The sequence below is a fragment of the Sorex fumeus genome, unplaced genomic scaffold, assembly GCF_029834395.1.
Source record: "Sorex fumeus unplaced genomic scaffold, SorFum_2.1 ptg000064l, whole genome shotgun sequence".
In the NCBI taxonomy this organism is placed as follows: domain Eukaryota; kingdom Metazoa; phylum Chordata; class Mammalia; order Eulipotyphla; family Soricidae; genus Sorex; species Sorex fumeus.
In genome coordinates, this window is record NW_026606121.1 from 866,549 (window position 1) to 882,500 (window position 15,952).

Genomic DNA, 15,952 nt, shown 5'->3' on the forward strand with positions numbered 1-15,952 from the left:
CCACTGCTGCTGCTGCTGCCCCTTTGGCCTCCCTGCTGGAAGGGGAGTGACCAGACAGGGGACCCCACGGGGTGCGGCTGGCAACTGGGGGACGTGCTCTGGGGGTGGAGGGCAGAAGCAAAGGACTGCCCTGGTTCTGGATCACCTGCTCTCACCCTGTCCCCTAAGTCTGAACAGAGGACACTGCTCAGTAGACGGTCCTGCCCTGTCCAGGGACATGGAGCCACAAACATGACACTTACACTTCTGTGTCTCTCCTCCCCAACCAGCTGCCCCTGAAAACTGTGACACCAGCTACTTGGTCTCTCAGCCACAATACCTGGAAGCCCCCGAAGGCGGCTCCGTCCGCATCCCTTGCTCCTTCCAACATAGCTGGGAGTTAGCTGAGAATCCTCAGGTGAGGATAGGCTGGAGATGGAAGCAGTTCCATGGACAGTACATCTACATCCAGATTCCGAATTGGACCCATAAGGAGTTCAAGGACCGTGTCCACCTGGACTGGACACAGGGCCAGACCCAGGGCGCCCTCCTCATCTGGAACCTGCAGAGGGGCGACGCAACCACGTACTACTGCCAAGTGATGCTGAACACAAAGAGATGTGGGATACAGACGATTCAGTCCATCCCGGGGACCAAACTCAGCGTCATCCCAGGTGAGTGAACTGCTCGGGCCAACCCCTTTGTCCTAAAGCCTCCCCTTTTCGGATTCTCCATTCCAGTTACATTTCTGAAGAATTTGGTCATCAATATAAAATTTTGCGGGCTGTAGACAGTGGGTAGGACAGCGGGTAGGACACTCGCCTTGCATGTGGCTGAGCCGAGTTCAATCCCTACTACCTCATATGGTCTCTGACGTCACCAACAGGGATCCCTGAGCACAGAGCAGAAGGAAGCCCTGAATGCCACCAGGTATGCTTGCCCAAATGCAATTTTTTTTAATAGTTTATTTCTTTATTGAATCACTGTGGGAAAAGTTACAGAGCTTTCGGGTTTAGGTCTCAGTCATGCAAGTATCAAACACTTTTCCCTTTACCAATACCCATTTTTAACCGTGAACCCCAATAGAACCCCACCTCCCACCCCTCCCAATTCCTGTGAGGCAGATGAGTTCTAGTTAATACTCTATCTACTTTGACTAGATACATTGTTTTCGATAGAAGATGCACAATTATTGGTTAGAGTTTACGACCCCCCCCCCCCAATCAGATATGCTGAAACAGTGTTGTGAAATGATTTGCTTTCTACAGCTTGGTTTAAGAATAAAATGATGTCCCGCGGCCGCAATAGCGGCCGCACGGTTTTGGATTTCTGCTGTTTCACTTATTAACCCTGGAAGTATTTCTGTTAAAAGTTAGATAGTTAAGAGATTGGTTTCTGTGTTCTGGAGTTGTGGCCGTGCCGGAGAGCCGCTCGTGGGGGGCAGCTGGTGACCTCGGTCGGGCGTGAAGGAAGGCCCAGAACGCCTCCCTTCCCATGAGGCCCCTGCTGCCCCCCGCCCCCGGCTCAAACCTGCTGTCCACAAGGCTCCCGTGCGGCCGCCATCTTTCCAAATACAATTTTTAATTCATAAAATTCATGTGATTTTCATACCCATTTCTTTTGTAAATAAATATACAAAAATAGAGTAATTTTGAGTTGACTTTCATCGTGCAAAGTCATCACAGCAATGGATCTTGCCAGCCCGTATCACTCCTAAGTTTGTGTTTACTTATGAATCTTGTCCTGCAGAGGGTTTGCTTCGCAGACCAACCCATTGCATAATTGTATAGAGACAGTTGTCTACTTTCTTATTTCTTAGCCCCAAATTCTTGTTTTTCTACTTTCTAAATTTTTCATCAATCTATTCACAATATTACGTTCATTATTTCAACACCAATCCCACCACCATTGCACCTTCCCCCTCACCCTTACTTTGACCCTTTCTACCAACCCCCTCAGCCTGACCCTCATGCAGATGCTAAATAGATTATTGAGCTTGTCTAGCTGAGTCAGAGGGGGGCTGGAGTGATAGCACATTGGGCAGGGCATTTGCCTTGCACAAGGCTGACCCAGATTTGATTCCAGCATCCCATATGGTCCCCTGAGCACTGCCAGGAGTAATCCCTGTGCATCGCTGGGTGTGACCCAAAAAGAAAAAAATGAGCTGAGCCAGAGCTGTTTTGTGGGCGTGACTCCCACATACCTAACTTTTGGCCATTTAATTTTCCAGAAACTTGGTCCCAAATTGTTGGGACCTTGCCAGAAACACATTAGCAATTCTGGGATTTCAGGAAGCCTGAAGTCACCTCAGCTGCCTATGCACTCGCCCCGCGGGTATAGGCTGACCTTCTGGGTGGCACCAAACCCCTAAGCCCCAAATCATATAAAGCAGTTTGGAGTTCTAAAGATTTTCTGTTATTGAGGGGTTTCCCAAGTCATTCTCAGGGGCCTCAAGGGCCACTCCTGGCCACTATCGGTCAGCCAGGCCAGCCTTTCAATCAAGGGCCCAGGACTTAAGGCTGTGAGTCCTGGGGTGCCAGGGTTTACCCAGGCCACACTTGGGGTTCTGCAGAGCTGAACCTCCTTTGGTACTCCGGAGGTCACATGGTGCCAAGGGCCAAACTGGGTTTTCCCACATGCCAGACTCGACTAAGGAGTCCTCTATTGTCTCTCTTCCACGGTCAAGGAAGAAAACTGTGGGGCTGTGCCAGGCGGTGTTCAGGGCACAATTCTTGATGCTGGGGACAGGACTGGGTTAGCTGTGCACAAGAAGTGCCTAACCTGCTGGTCTCTCTTTCCAGCCCTTATCTGCTCTATGATAATGCTGACTTTATTTTTGAAAATGGTTTTATGGGGGCCAGAGCACTGGTGTAGTGGTGTGGGCATTTGCCTTGCATGCGACTGACCGGGTTTCAATCCCTGGTATCCCAGATGGTCCCTGGAGCACTACCATGAATGATTCTTGTGTGCAGAGCCATAGTCACCATGAGCATTACTGGGTGTGACACCCTTCCAAAAAAATTGTATATATATATATTATAGATGGGATGGGAGTGATAGCAGATTGGGGAGGACACTTGCCTTAGATGTGGCCAACCCAGGTTTGATCACCAGCATCCCACACAGTTCCCTGAACACTGCCAGGAGCAGTTCCTTTAGTGCAAAGCCATGAATAATCCCTGAGCGTCAACAGGTATGGCCCAAAAAAAAACAAAGAAAACAAAAAAAAAAAAGAAAAGAGAAAATGTTTTATGAAAATTCCACTGAACTACAGTATTGTTTCATGTCGTGTAGTATCTTGAAAGTATTATTGGCATATTGGCATCAGAGTCCTCTGGGCCTCTCGAGGAGAATCTGCTGATGTCCTGTGTCTCCTCAGCCCAACCTGAAACTGGCCTGAATGTGACCAAGAGCACAGAGATCTCGGGACTTCTGAGGCTGGACACTGTGGTCACAGTCACAATGACCGTCGCCCTACTCAAAATGATAATTTTGGGGCTAATCTCCTACCTCGCGTGGAAGAAAAGCCAGGTAGGTGGTGCCAGGCCCTTGCCCCTCCCCGGCCTCCTATTGGGTGACTCCAGCTCCTGTTCCAGGAAGACAGTCAAAGGAGGGGCTGGCCATGGGTCCCTGTGAAGCCTTCAGCCGGGTGTGATCTCAGAACCACGGGTTCACTGAAACCTGAGCACCACAGTGACTCTCTCTCTCTCTCACACACACACACACACACACACACATGCGCACAGAGATACACACATATGTGCGTACACACAGAGACACACCGAGGTACACAGACACACAGAGATGCACACAGAGATGCAGATATACACACAAACGCACAGACACACAAACATATATACACACACAAAGAGATATACATACACACATACATAGAAACACAGAGATACAAAGACACACATATGCACAGAGACACACACAGATACACATGCAAACACACACACACACACACACATCCTAGAGATGGGTGCTGGGGAGGCCGCGTGCCCTGCGGTGTGGTTTGGGGGAAGCCCCTTCAGTTCCCCAGAGGGGCAGTGTGGGGGCTCCAGAGGCTGCTGAAGTGCTGCTGGCTCCAGAGGCTGCTGAAGTTGCCCCCACAGGGGTGCAGGCTTCCTGCATGGATGAGTGTCCACTGAGATGGGTCCCATGGCTGTGTGGGAGGGGGCCCCAGGAGGCAGTGCGGGGAGGGGAATGGGAATCACATCGGCCTCCTGGAAAGGGATCTGAGAGGTTCCTCTTGGGAAGGTATGGGCACAAGGCAGGGGCTGAGCAGGGTCCTGCTGTGGGTGTCCAGGCAGAGGGATCAGCCGGCAGGCAGCTTCGCAGGTCCTGGTCAGGGCAGGAGAGCAACAGCGCAGAGACAAAGGTGGGGGGCCGCTCTCAACCCTGTCCCCAAGAGGGGCAGGAGGCAGGTACAGGGATGCAGGGTGTAGAGAGGGGCTCCTGATCGGCTGCTGGGGACAAGAGCAGAGCGGGGGTGTGGGAGCGAGGGACTCTGCTGGCCACAGCTGCCCTGACCACTGCCTGGTGCCCCACAGGAAGGCGGAGTGCGCGTCTCCAGAGAACATAGCGAGAGGACACTGCGGGAATGAGCAGCTCAAAGGAGAAAGGCAGAGACCTGGGCCCAGCACCCAGGCCACCCTGCCCACTTCTCCTTCCGGCCCACACGTACCAAGGCTGTCTCCCGGAACCTGGGCAGAGGCTACAGGAAGCACTTTGGGTTCTCCTTGGTCTCTGATCCGTCCTATTCCAGCTGGTGTGACCCAGAGACAAAGAAGGGGAGACACGGGGATGGTTTGGATCCCAAAGATGCACGAGCATTAGGCACCTGCTTCCTCATACGCGCGTCCTGGCGCTGCCTCTCCCTCACTCCCTGCCTTCCTCTTCATCCTAAGAAATGTTCTCACACTCTCTCTGGGGTGCTGAACTTGGTCATTTGGGAGGGCTGGCGGGGACCAAGAACTGCCTGAAAATGCCTCTTGGATTTATCCTGCCCAAGGAGTCCTCTCTCCCTTAGAGGAGAGACCACTCAGGCCCTGAAAGGCCGCTTCAGGGTGTCAGAGACCCTGGAGGAGGAGGGGGAGGAGAAAAAGAGGAAGAGGAGGAGGAGGAAGAGGAAGAGGAGCAACAAGAGGAGCTCACTGACCAGAAGAGACCCATCACAGAGGCCAGTGAGGGCAACCTCAATTCAGACCCTGTGCCCTGCTCACAATCTTAAACTCCTAACTTATATTCGTAGCCAGCCTGATAAGCCCCCGTCCCAACCTGATGGTTAAGATTGGGGAGGGGGGAGGTGGGGAAGTGGGTCACGAGACCAGATTATAGTTGGCTCTTCCTGTTGAAACCATGCTCACGTCAGCCCTGAGTAAGTGGCCTGAATGCCGGGTACCCAAATGTGGGTTCCGTGAGTCTGTGTCATCAGCTATTCTCAGAAGTAACCCAGAACCTTCCTGTGCCCTTGTGGGGCCTGGCATAGCGGCAGGGCCTTCCTGCTCTCCCGGCAGGTCAAGCCTGCCAGTCTCGGGCTCCATAGCGGCTGCTCCTGACTCCTGGGGCTGGAATCGCCTCTCCCCAGTTGTGTAGGTCTCCTTCCACTCAGTTCTCGTCAAGCTTCTTCTCCCAGGACGTTCTCCCAGAGCGCTCTAAAGGAAGAGCCCCCCCCCTCCCGCCCAGGGCCTCCTTCTTTCCCCTTCCCACTGGATCATTCTCTCTCCTCAGTCAGCACAGATACTTCCTCTCTGATCACTTGGTAAAGTCACCTAGAGGAGGGACGGCCATTTGTCTGTCGCTCACTGTCCTTACCCTCCTGAGCGAGCAGTGGCTGGAACGTTTCAGGTGTTGAAAGGCTCTTCAGGACTGAGAGAACGAATGATGACCGGGTAGAGGAACAAGGCTGATGATGGTGTATGTGTGTGTGTGTGTGTGTGTGTGTGTGTGTGTGTGTAGGGGACACACCTGGCATTGCTCCGGGATCACGCCTGGCAGAGCTAGGAGACCATATGGAATACCAGGGATTTCACCTGGTTGGCTGCATGCAAGGGAACTGTCCTCTCAGCTGTACCATGGCTCGAGGTTGGGTGTCCTACAGAGGGCACCTTCTTTCTGCAACCTGCACCCTAAGAGAACCAGCTGGCCAGAGTATCGAGGGGCTGTTCTAGCCCACCACATTTGCAAGATTCCCCTGTTCATAGCCCACCGTAGATTGGAGGGAAAGATTGTCGGTGGTTTCCAGTTTTTATTTTTAACCACATCCCCGTTTTACAAATGAGGTCCCAGAGGAGGGAACACCGCCCAGGCCAGTCCTTGGTCTCAGCTTGGTGATGAGAAAGAAAAGGGGGGTCGGTCCTCGCAAGAGACCTTGATGCCCGTGGCCATCTCCTGCTGGCTGCTCGGCCCATGCGCCTCCGGGTCCTTAGTTTCTGAAGCAGAAGCAGAGTCCCCGGGCTCCTCAGTGCACAGCAGCTGCATTCGTGTCTCAGGTCCCTGGGCCGTAGGGCCGCGGGGCTCCCCTGATCACCCTGAAGGGTGCCTCGTGGCCGGGAACCACCAAGTCGGCGGCGGCCAGGACCCTCCTGCGACTCTGCTCCTGCGCCACCGGGTCTTGGCTCAGCCCCCACCACGACTCCTCGTCCCTGTGGCGCTTGAACACGTCGCCAGCCACCACCACGGTGCCCAGGGCCGTGCCCTCCACCACCACGCTTACTTCCCGTTGGCCACCATGGCCTAGCGTGGCCCACACCTCGAGCCCGGGCCGGAGCCGCAGTGGGGGGGGCTCCTCTCTCAGCGTGTGCGGGAGGTAGAGGCCCCCCAGGAGGCACACACAAGTCGTGCGACACCAGCAGGAGCGACCTGGGGAACAGCCCTTGGTTCCCGACGTGGTCCGAGTGCCCGTGCGTGCCCATCACCAACCCCACGTCGCCCGGGCCCACTCCCTGCCCCGTCAGGGCCCCCAGCATAGCCTTGCTAGCCCAGGGGCACCCCACTCCCGTGTCCACGAGGATGGGGCTGCCGGCCGCCTCCCACAGCACTGCCTCCGCCTCCGGGCCCTCGGACCGGGCAGATAGCGGGCCTGCAGCCGGGCCCACACCACGGGCAGGACGAGGTTCACCGAGCAGTCAGCCTGCACTGTCCTGCTCACCCCCTCGGGCTCTGTGGAGCCCCACAGCAGAACCACCACTGAGTAGGGGCTGCCTGGCACCCGCAGCGGGGTCTCTCTGGGCAGTGGCTAGGTCCCCACCGGACTTCTCATCGCCGGAGAAGGCTGTGCTGCAGAAAGAACATAGGTTGTGGGTGCCCGCCCTGCTCTCCTGGTGGCAGCACCGGCCTGGACTGTCCATCACTCCCACCCCCTCCATGTGCATCCAGAAGGGGACCATGTTATTTCCCTCATTTGGACTCTGGCTGCTCTACATCTTCCACTCCTTTGATTATTTCTTCTTCTTCTTCTTCTTCTTCTTCTTCTTCTTCTTCTTCTTCTTCTTCTTCTTCTTCTTCTTCTTCTTCTTCTTCTTCTTCTTCTTCTTCTTCTTCTTCTTCTTCTTCTTCTCCTTCTCCTCCTCCTCCTCCTTTTCCTCCTTCTCCTTTCCTCCTCCTCCTCCTCCTCCTCTTCCTCCTCCTTTTTTTTTAATTTTTAAATGAATCACTGTGAGGTACAGTTACAGACCTACAAACTTTCGTGCTTACATTTCAGTCATATGATGATCCAGTACCCATTCCTCCATCGGTGCCCATTCTTCACCACCAATGATCCCAGTATTCCTCCCACTACCTCCACCCCATCTCCCCACCCCACCCAGCTTCTGTGGCAGGGCATTCCCTTTTGGTGTCTCTCTTTTTTGGTATTGTGGTTTGCAATATAGGTATTGACAGGCCATCAGGTTCAGTCTATAGTTTACTTTCAGTACCCATCTCCCATCCCGAGCAGGCCCACCAAGCACCCTTTACTTGATGGTCCTTCTCTATCTGACCTGCCTTTCCCCCAGCATGTGAGGCCAGTTTCCAAGTTGTGGAGTAATCCTCCTGGTACACATCTCTGCTATTCTTGGGTGTAAGTCTCATTTGATCGCTTCTTACAGATCAGATCTCCATTCAGGAGAAGGATGGAAAAGCAAGGAATTTTTGTCCTCGGCGAGGTCCCATAGGCCAGCCAGTGGCCAAAGTGGTTGCTCTCTTGGAATTTCGCTTCCGCCACACTTTCCACCTTGAGCAGAAGGGACTGCTCTCCACTGGCCTAAGACCACTGGCCGCCTCCTAAGCTGCAGGTTTGGAGATCCCCGTTTGCTTCAGTTTATTTTGTTTTTGTGTGCGGTGCTCAAGGTTGACTCCTGGCTCTGTGCTAAGGGATCACTGCTGGGTAACTCCGGGGACCGTATGGGTTGCTGGGGATTGAACCCGGGTTGGTGGTGTACAAGCCAAATGTCCTATCCGCTGGACTATGCTCAGACTCCAGCTCCATTTTTCAAGTTTCTCGGTGGCTGCCACCTGCCCACAGAGCTCTGAGGATAACTCTGGCCCAAGGTCTCTGAACCCCCAGCACTAACCTCCGTGGAGCCCTTGCTGGCACTGGTCCCCGGGGAAGGAGGGAGAGCTCAAAATGCTGATAGATACTTGTGCGTTCACAAAATTGTGTCCACTGACACAATTTTGTGAACCCGGGGGACCAGTCCTGCTGCTGCTCCTGCATACCTTGGTAATCAGCTGTTGTGTGGGCGGTGTCACTTTGGAAGTTGTAATGTATCAGCTTCCAGCCCTCCAGCAACTTCAGCCAGGAATCAGAATGGCCATGCATCCCAGGTTTCTCCTGTCCTAGAGTCTTTCCTCGGGGTCGCTCTTGACGATAACTTTCACCAGAGTTTCCCCATCAGACCCCCAGAGAAAACACTTTATAGATTTTCTTCTTAGGGGCTGGAATGAAAGTACAGTGGGTAGTGGGAAGGGTGTTTGGGTTCTATCCAATGCTGGGACCCATCCCAGAGGGTTCCTCAAGCACCACAAGGAGTGATTCCTGTGTGAAGATCCAGGAGTAACACCTGAGCATCGCTGCGTGTGATCCAAAAAGCAAAATTAAATAAGTAGTGATTTTTTTCTGTGTCTACAGAAGAATGAGGAATCTCTTTTTTTAAAAAATAACTGTTTAGAGGCTGGAGCGATAGCACAGCGGGTAGGGTGTTTGCCTTGCATGCAGCTGACCTGGGTTCGATCCCCGGCATGCCATATGGTCCCCCAAGCACCCCCAGGAGTAATTCCTGAGTGCAGAGCCAGAAATAACCACTGAGCATCGCTGGGTGTGATCCAAAAAGCAAAAAATAAAATAAAATAAAAAATAACTGTTTAATTGAATCACTGTGAGATAGAACCTTACAAAGCTGTTCATGATTCCAGTCATACAGTATTCCAACACCTATCCCTCCACCAGTGTATATTTCCCAGCACCAGTGTCCCCAGGTTTCATCCCATCACCCACCACCCCCGACCTCCTGCTCCCTCTATGGCAAGAGCTTTTCTTCTCTCTCTCTCTCTCTCTCTCTCTCTCTCTCTCTCTTCTTTCTCTCTTTATTGTCTGTCTCTTTGTGTGTTAGTTTGGGGCTATGCCCAACAGTGTTCTGGGTTACTCCTTGCTCTGGATTCAAGAATTACTCCCGACAGTGCTCAGGGTACCCTATGGCATGCTGGAGATGGAACCTGGGTCAGCCATTTGCAAGGCAAGCATCCTGCCCTCTGAATTATCTCTCTACTCCCTCTCTCTCTTTTCTCTCCTTCAATCTCACTCTTCTCTTTCTCTTTCCACTCTTCTCTTGCATTTCTCTATTCTATTCTACTGCCCTCTTGTGTCTAATAAAATTACTCTTTCCTGGCCGCTGATTTTTGTCTTCACTGTATTTCTAAAACTTGACCTGAAAACTTTCCGCATATGCCCCACCAAACCGAGCCCAGCCTGCATATTTCCTGAATTAAAATGATAACAATGATAACCTCCCTCCAACTCCAACTCTCTGTCCAAGCTGACCTTGATGGTAGCCTGATCTCTATCCTGTAATGGCCTCCCATCCTGAAAGTCCAGGAGGTTAAGAGTCCTTATCACCTGAGGGGTCCCATCCAGGACAGCTATGCCATGGGCAGCTCCTGGGAGGTCATCTGGGTGGTTGGAGACCACTGGTGTTGGCCCAAAACTGACAGCAGAGACTTGTTTTGGGCACAGCCTCTGGACCCCCAACTTGAAGACGGTGGCCCCAGGGGAGGTGGCACTGACCTGCTCTCCATCCCCGGCTCTGGGCGGCCCCAGGCAGCTGCACCTGTGGCTCATCCACTCCAGTGGGCGGTAGGGGGTTTTGCAGACAATCTGGGGAGAGAGAAAAGGGCCACCATAGACTTTAGTGGCTATTTCTGACCTCTAAAATAGGTCAGCTGGATAGGGTAAGAAAGACGGGGACATATTTTTCTGAGACAAAGGTGGTTTATTTATTTATTTATTTTTAAGCTATTTGCCTTAGCAGCACAAAGCCTTGTGATCCGAGTTTGGAGATTTTTTTTATAGTGTAGAAGCACTGCTATATATTCACCTATTGATTAAGCCGAGTTTGGAGTTTTGGTGTTGTTTCGTAAGCCGGTGCTTGTTTCACAGACTGATCAGATTTTGGTAAATGTGTAGCCAGAGGAACTGTGATAGATTGTGATTCCATCACAATCCAGAGATGGAAGCACACCCCCTTAGAGGTTCCCAAAGTCCCTGCAGCTGTTTCATATCTGCCACCAGCCCCAGTCAAGGGTTGATGGATTTTCTCTGAGCCATAAAGCATGTGGGTACCTGATTTCTTTGGGTTAGTGACATAATTGTTTATTATTTTTAAATTTTTTAATTGAATCACCACAAGATGCACAGTCACAAAGCTTTCACCATGGGTTTCAATCTTGCAATGTTCCAACACCAGTGTACATTTCTGATCACCCATGTCCCCTGGTCCTCTCTCTCCAGCCCCACCGCCCAGCCAACCTCTGTGGCAGGCATTTTTCTTCTTTTTTTCTCTTCTCTCTGAATTGTTTTTGAGTAGTTTTGTGTAATCAATGGATTGAACAAAGACCATCTGGGTCACTTCCAGACTGGGTGGGGACTCTAAATACGGTCGCTATGAACAGAAGGTGTCTGTAGGCAAATAGTTCTTTCTCTTGGATAAAAACCTGTGAAAGAGTGGGAATTTTTGTATGACTTTGTGGAGAACAACTTTCAATTTAGGAAGAAACTGAGCAGATGGTAGCATGTTCTCGTATTTGCTTTCCTTATGCTCACACATCCTCCATCAACCTGGAATATCTGTTGCAATTCCTGAGCGAACATTGATGCCTTGGTATTAGTTAATGTCCATTGCTTCTTTCAATTTCTTTGCCTTTTGGGCAGTGTTGGTAGGGATCCTCCCCAGCTGTGCTCCAGAGGTCTGAGGCCCCCACCATGATTCCAGGATCCTAGCTGGAGTAATAGGTACAGTGGGGAGGGCTCTTTTCTTGCGTGCAGAAGGTCTGACCTGGGCTCGATCCCCAGCATCCCATATAGTCCCTCAGCACAGCCAGGAGTAATTCCTGAGTACATAGCCAGGATTAAGCCCTGAGCACCACCTGGTGTGGCCCAAAAACAAAAAAAAAACAATAATGATTCCAGGATCTTCACCAGGAGTTCTCAACCAGCAGGGCCAGAGGGGCAGTGCAAGTCCTAAGAATGTGAGTGGTACGCTGGGCTCTGCAGTGCTGGGAGTTCCCCAGGCCACCCCCAAGTGAAAACCCCACACGCTTCAGTGCTCAAAAGCCTCTGGACTGCACCCAAGATCCTCAGGCACCAGTTGATCAAATAAAGGTCAGCCACAGGCAACAGCATCAGCCTTGACCCTGTAGAATATCTCTGGCACCAGATTTCTTTACTTTTCTCCTAATATAATTTTTCTGTTGCAGAGCTCCCTTCAGAATGAAATGTTCCATTAAATTTCTCATTCTTTTTTTGCTTTGGGTGAGTGTTGAGAATCCATTCAAAACTTGGCTCTCTCAACCCAATTTAATTCCATTTTTCCTTTTTTTTTTTTCTCCCTTGTCTTTCTTGTCTTCCTTCTTTACTTACCCTAATTCCGTTTGGGGTTTTTTTGGTTGTGCTTGTGTTATTTTTATTTGTGTTATTTTTGAGTCCTCCTGGACCAACCACCACCATGCTGAGACCACTCTCTGCACACATGAAGGTACTGGCAGAGGTACAAAGCCACACGGGTTCCGGGGCCGAGATCTCCAAGCCTACTCGGATTGGGGCCGAGCATCCTCCACCCAGATCCTCCAAATTTCAGTAGGCAGGGCACCCACCAACTGGCCCCCTGGCGCCGTGTAATTCCATCAACTGCCAAGACTCAGAGACTATAAAAATCAGCTCCCGGAACTGCGCGGCCGCATTTTTATTATAACATCTTATTATCTCATTCCTACTTTGGACAAACTGGCAGGCTACCGAATGTAGCCTGCCCACACAGCAGAGTCTGGCAATCTCCCCGTGGCATACCCAATATGCCAAATACCAGTAACAATGATGGGTCTCATTCTCCTAAAGAGCCTTGAGTATAATCTCAGGGCTAGGATGAAAGAGACGTTACTGGGGCCTGCTCGAGGCAATCGACAAATAACAGGATGATTTGTGATTTGTGTGATTTGTGAGAATGAATTGCATCAGAGGGGTGGTGGAAGGAAACAGGTCAGGGGGCAAGCGATACATGTGGGATGCCTGGGTTTGCTCGAGCTTCCAAAATCAGGACCACCTCAGCATTACCAATATGAACTAGATATGGGGGAGAGAAAGGAAATATTACTTAAGGAGGGCAGCAGTGGTGCCCTCAGAAAATAAATTTGGTTTCCTCATAAAAAAATAGTTCCCTCAGGAAATAAATTTTGTATATCTAACAATGCTCTGGCCCTTCTCTGGGCCACTGACCTTATACAGGCTATCTCTCCCCCATCAATCTTGACCAAACTCCAGGCCTCCGCCTCCTCCCTGAAGCCCTCTGTGAGCAGGGCCCCAGCCACACATTTGTCAGGACTCTCGTTTTTGGAGAAGGAGGATGGCGACCCCGTGAGTCACTCTCTCTTTCTGAACAGAAATGTCCCCTCACGGTCATTCTGGGGGACGCAGCTGGGCCAGGGGCAGACCATGGCATGAAACAAGCCCCCTGATTCCAAAAGACCTGTTAGGAGGCAACGAGGCCTAAGGTACCTGATAGCATTTACTTCAGGCTGTCAGCCAAGGGCCTGCTTTGGGGACATCCTGCACTGCCCTGAGGAATGGGCAACGGTGACCCTGGTGAGTCTAGGCCTCCCCAGGCAACCTAGCTGGGAGGAGACGTGTAAGCCTCCTCCCCTGGTGAGCAGGCTGGAGGGAATCTGGTGGCACCTTCAGGGCAATACTGGATGCTCCTGATTCCTCACCTGCCCTTGCCCAGCTCTCCCCAATCCTCTCAAGAAAGTTTCACAGCCCAGAAAGTTCTGGACTCTGGCCACGGCTCTCCCAGGGGAGATAAGACATGCTACAACCACGACAGGATGGGGCAGAGCTGAAAGGGCTGACAGACAACGATCTCTGTGAAGACACTGAACTTCCTTTCTCAGGCCTGCGAGGGAGGAAAAGAACTTGGCAGTGCAAGGGGGAACCTGAGAGATGACGTTGGGGTTGGGGACAGGGAGAAGGGAAGTCGCTTTGTTTGCTGCCACCTCAGAATCTGACAGCACCTCCTCTGTGAAATTCTGGCCGCCCACCCCTTGGCCTAGGTCTTCAGCCCTGGACCGCCTCAGCCTGTCACGGTGGGCACAGCTCCCAGAGAAGGTGCTGAGAGGTGGCCTGGTGCCAGCCCCCATGTCCTCGCTCTGAGGGAGCCCAAACCGAGTCAGGTCCTGCCCCACATCTAAGGCGGTTGGGGCCACCGCAATGGCCACAGGGAGGCCCTGTGCAATACAGGAACAAAGCAGCCTGTGTAGGGGGGACGCAACCATGTACTTCTGCCAAGTGCTGCTGAACACAACGAGATGCGCCACAGGTGCTTGAGTCCATCTAGGGGACCGAACTCAGCGTCACTCCAGGTGAGTCAGTTGCTCAGACAACAGCCCCATCGCCCTGCTGGCACTGCAAGGACCCTGGAATCCTGTCCCCAGGACCCCTCTTCCTTCCTAACTCCTCTAAGCTCCCGGGACCCCTCTGGGCTCTGCCACTTTATCTTTTTATGAAAATTCCACTGAATTACAGTATTGTTTCATGTCGTGTAGTATCTTGAAAATTGTATTGGAATATTGGCATCAGGGGCTGGAGCGATAGCACAGCGGTAGGGTGTTTGCCTTGCATGCAGCCAACATGGCCGACCCGAGTTGGATTCCTCCGCCCCTCTCGGAGAGCCCGGCAAGCTACCGAGAGTATCTCACCCGCACGGCAGAGCCTGGCAAGCTACCAGTGATGTATTCGATATGCCAAACACAGTAACAACAAAGTCTCCAATGGAGATGTTACTGGGCCCGCTTGAGCAAATCGATGAACAACGGGAGGACAGTGACAGTGACAGTGATTGGCATCAGAGTCCTCTGAGCCTCCTGAGGAGAGTCTGCTGATGTCCTGTGTCTCCTCAGCCCAACCTGAAACTGGTCTGAATGTGACCAACAGCACAGAGAGTTCGGGGCCCCTGAGGCTGGACGCCGTGGTCGCAGTCACAGTGACCGTCACCCTACTCAAAATGACAATTTTGGGGCTAATCTCCTACCTCGTGTGGAAGAGAAGCCAAGGTAGGTGGTGTCGGGCCCCTGCCACTTCCCAGCCTTCTACTGGGTGACTCCAGCTCCTGTGCCAGGAAGACAATCAGAGGAGGGCCTGGGCCGGAGCTCCCTGCTCCCTGTGAAGCCTTCAGCCGGGTGTGATCCCAGAACCACGGGGTCCACTGACCCCTGAGCACCACAGAGGCACTCACTCACACACACACACACACACACACACACATGCGCACAGAGATGCACACACATGTACACACACACAGAGACACACGGAGATACACAGACACATAGAGATGCACACAGATATACAGATATACACACAAATGCACAGACACTCAAACATATATATATATATACACATAGAGATATACATACACACATACTTAGAAACATGGAGATACACAGACACACATATGCACAGAGACACACAGAGATACACAGACACACAAAGATACACATGCAAACACACACACACATACAGCCTAGAGATGGGTGATGGGGAGGCCGCGTGCCCTGCGGTGTGGTTTGGGGGAAGCCCCTTCAGTTCCCCAGGGGGGCAGCATCACAGCCCCGCCAGTGTGGGGGCTCCAGAGGATGCTGAGGTGCTGCTGGGTTCTGTTGCCCCCACAGGGGTGCAGCTTCCTGCATAGATGGGTGTCCACTGAGATGGGTCCCAAGGCTGAGGGAAGGAGGGGGTCCCAGAAGGCAGTGAGGGGAGGGGCTTGGGAACCACAGCAGCCTCCTGCAAAGGGATCTGAGAGGTTCCTCTTGGGAAGGCATGGGCGCAAGGCAGGGGCTGAGCAGGGTCCTGCTGTGGGTGTCCAGGCAGAGAGATCAGCAGGCAGGCAACTCCGCAGGTCCTGGTCAGGGTAGGAGAGCAACAGCGCAGAGACAAAGGTGGGGGGGCCCCTCTCATCCCTGCCCCCAAAGGGGGACGAGGCAGGTTCAAGGGTGAAGGGTGCAGAACAGCGCTCCTGATGGGCTGCAAGGACAAGAGCTGGGTGGGGGTGGGGGAGCCTCGGACCCTCCCCCTGGGCTCAAAGCACTACTTTGCAGCTAGTCTTGGTGGGTCTCTGGTGGGTCAGAATAGAGACATGGGTTTGGGCGGGGGACAGAGGCCACCAGGACATATTGTCTGTGGCCAGAGGAGAGGACAGCCGCCCTGCCTGACCCTTTCTCCTCTGCTCCC

The 15,952-nt window shown here is 52.6% G+C and overlaps 1 pseudogene; it reads right to left on the reverse strand.

Moving 5' to 3' along the window:
- Positions 1 to 6,472: 6,472 nt before the first annotated feature.
- On the reverse strand, positions 6,473 to 13,866 carry LOC130036472 (metallo-beta-lactamase domain-containing protein 1-like; annotated as a pseudogene).
- Between the last annotated feature and the right edge of the window lie 2,086 nt (positions 13,867 to 15,952).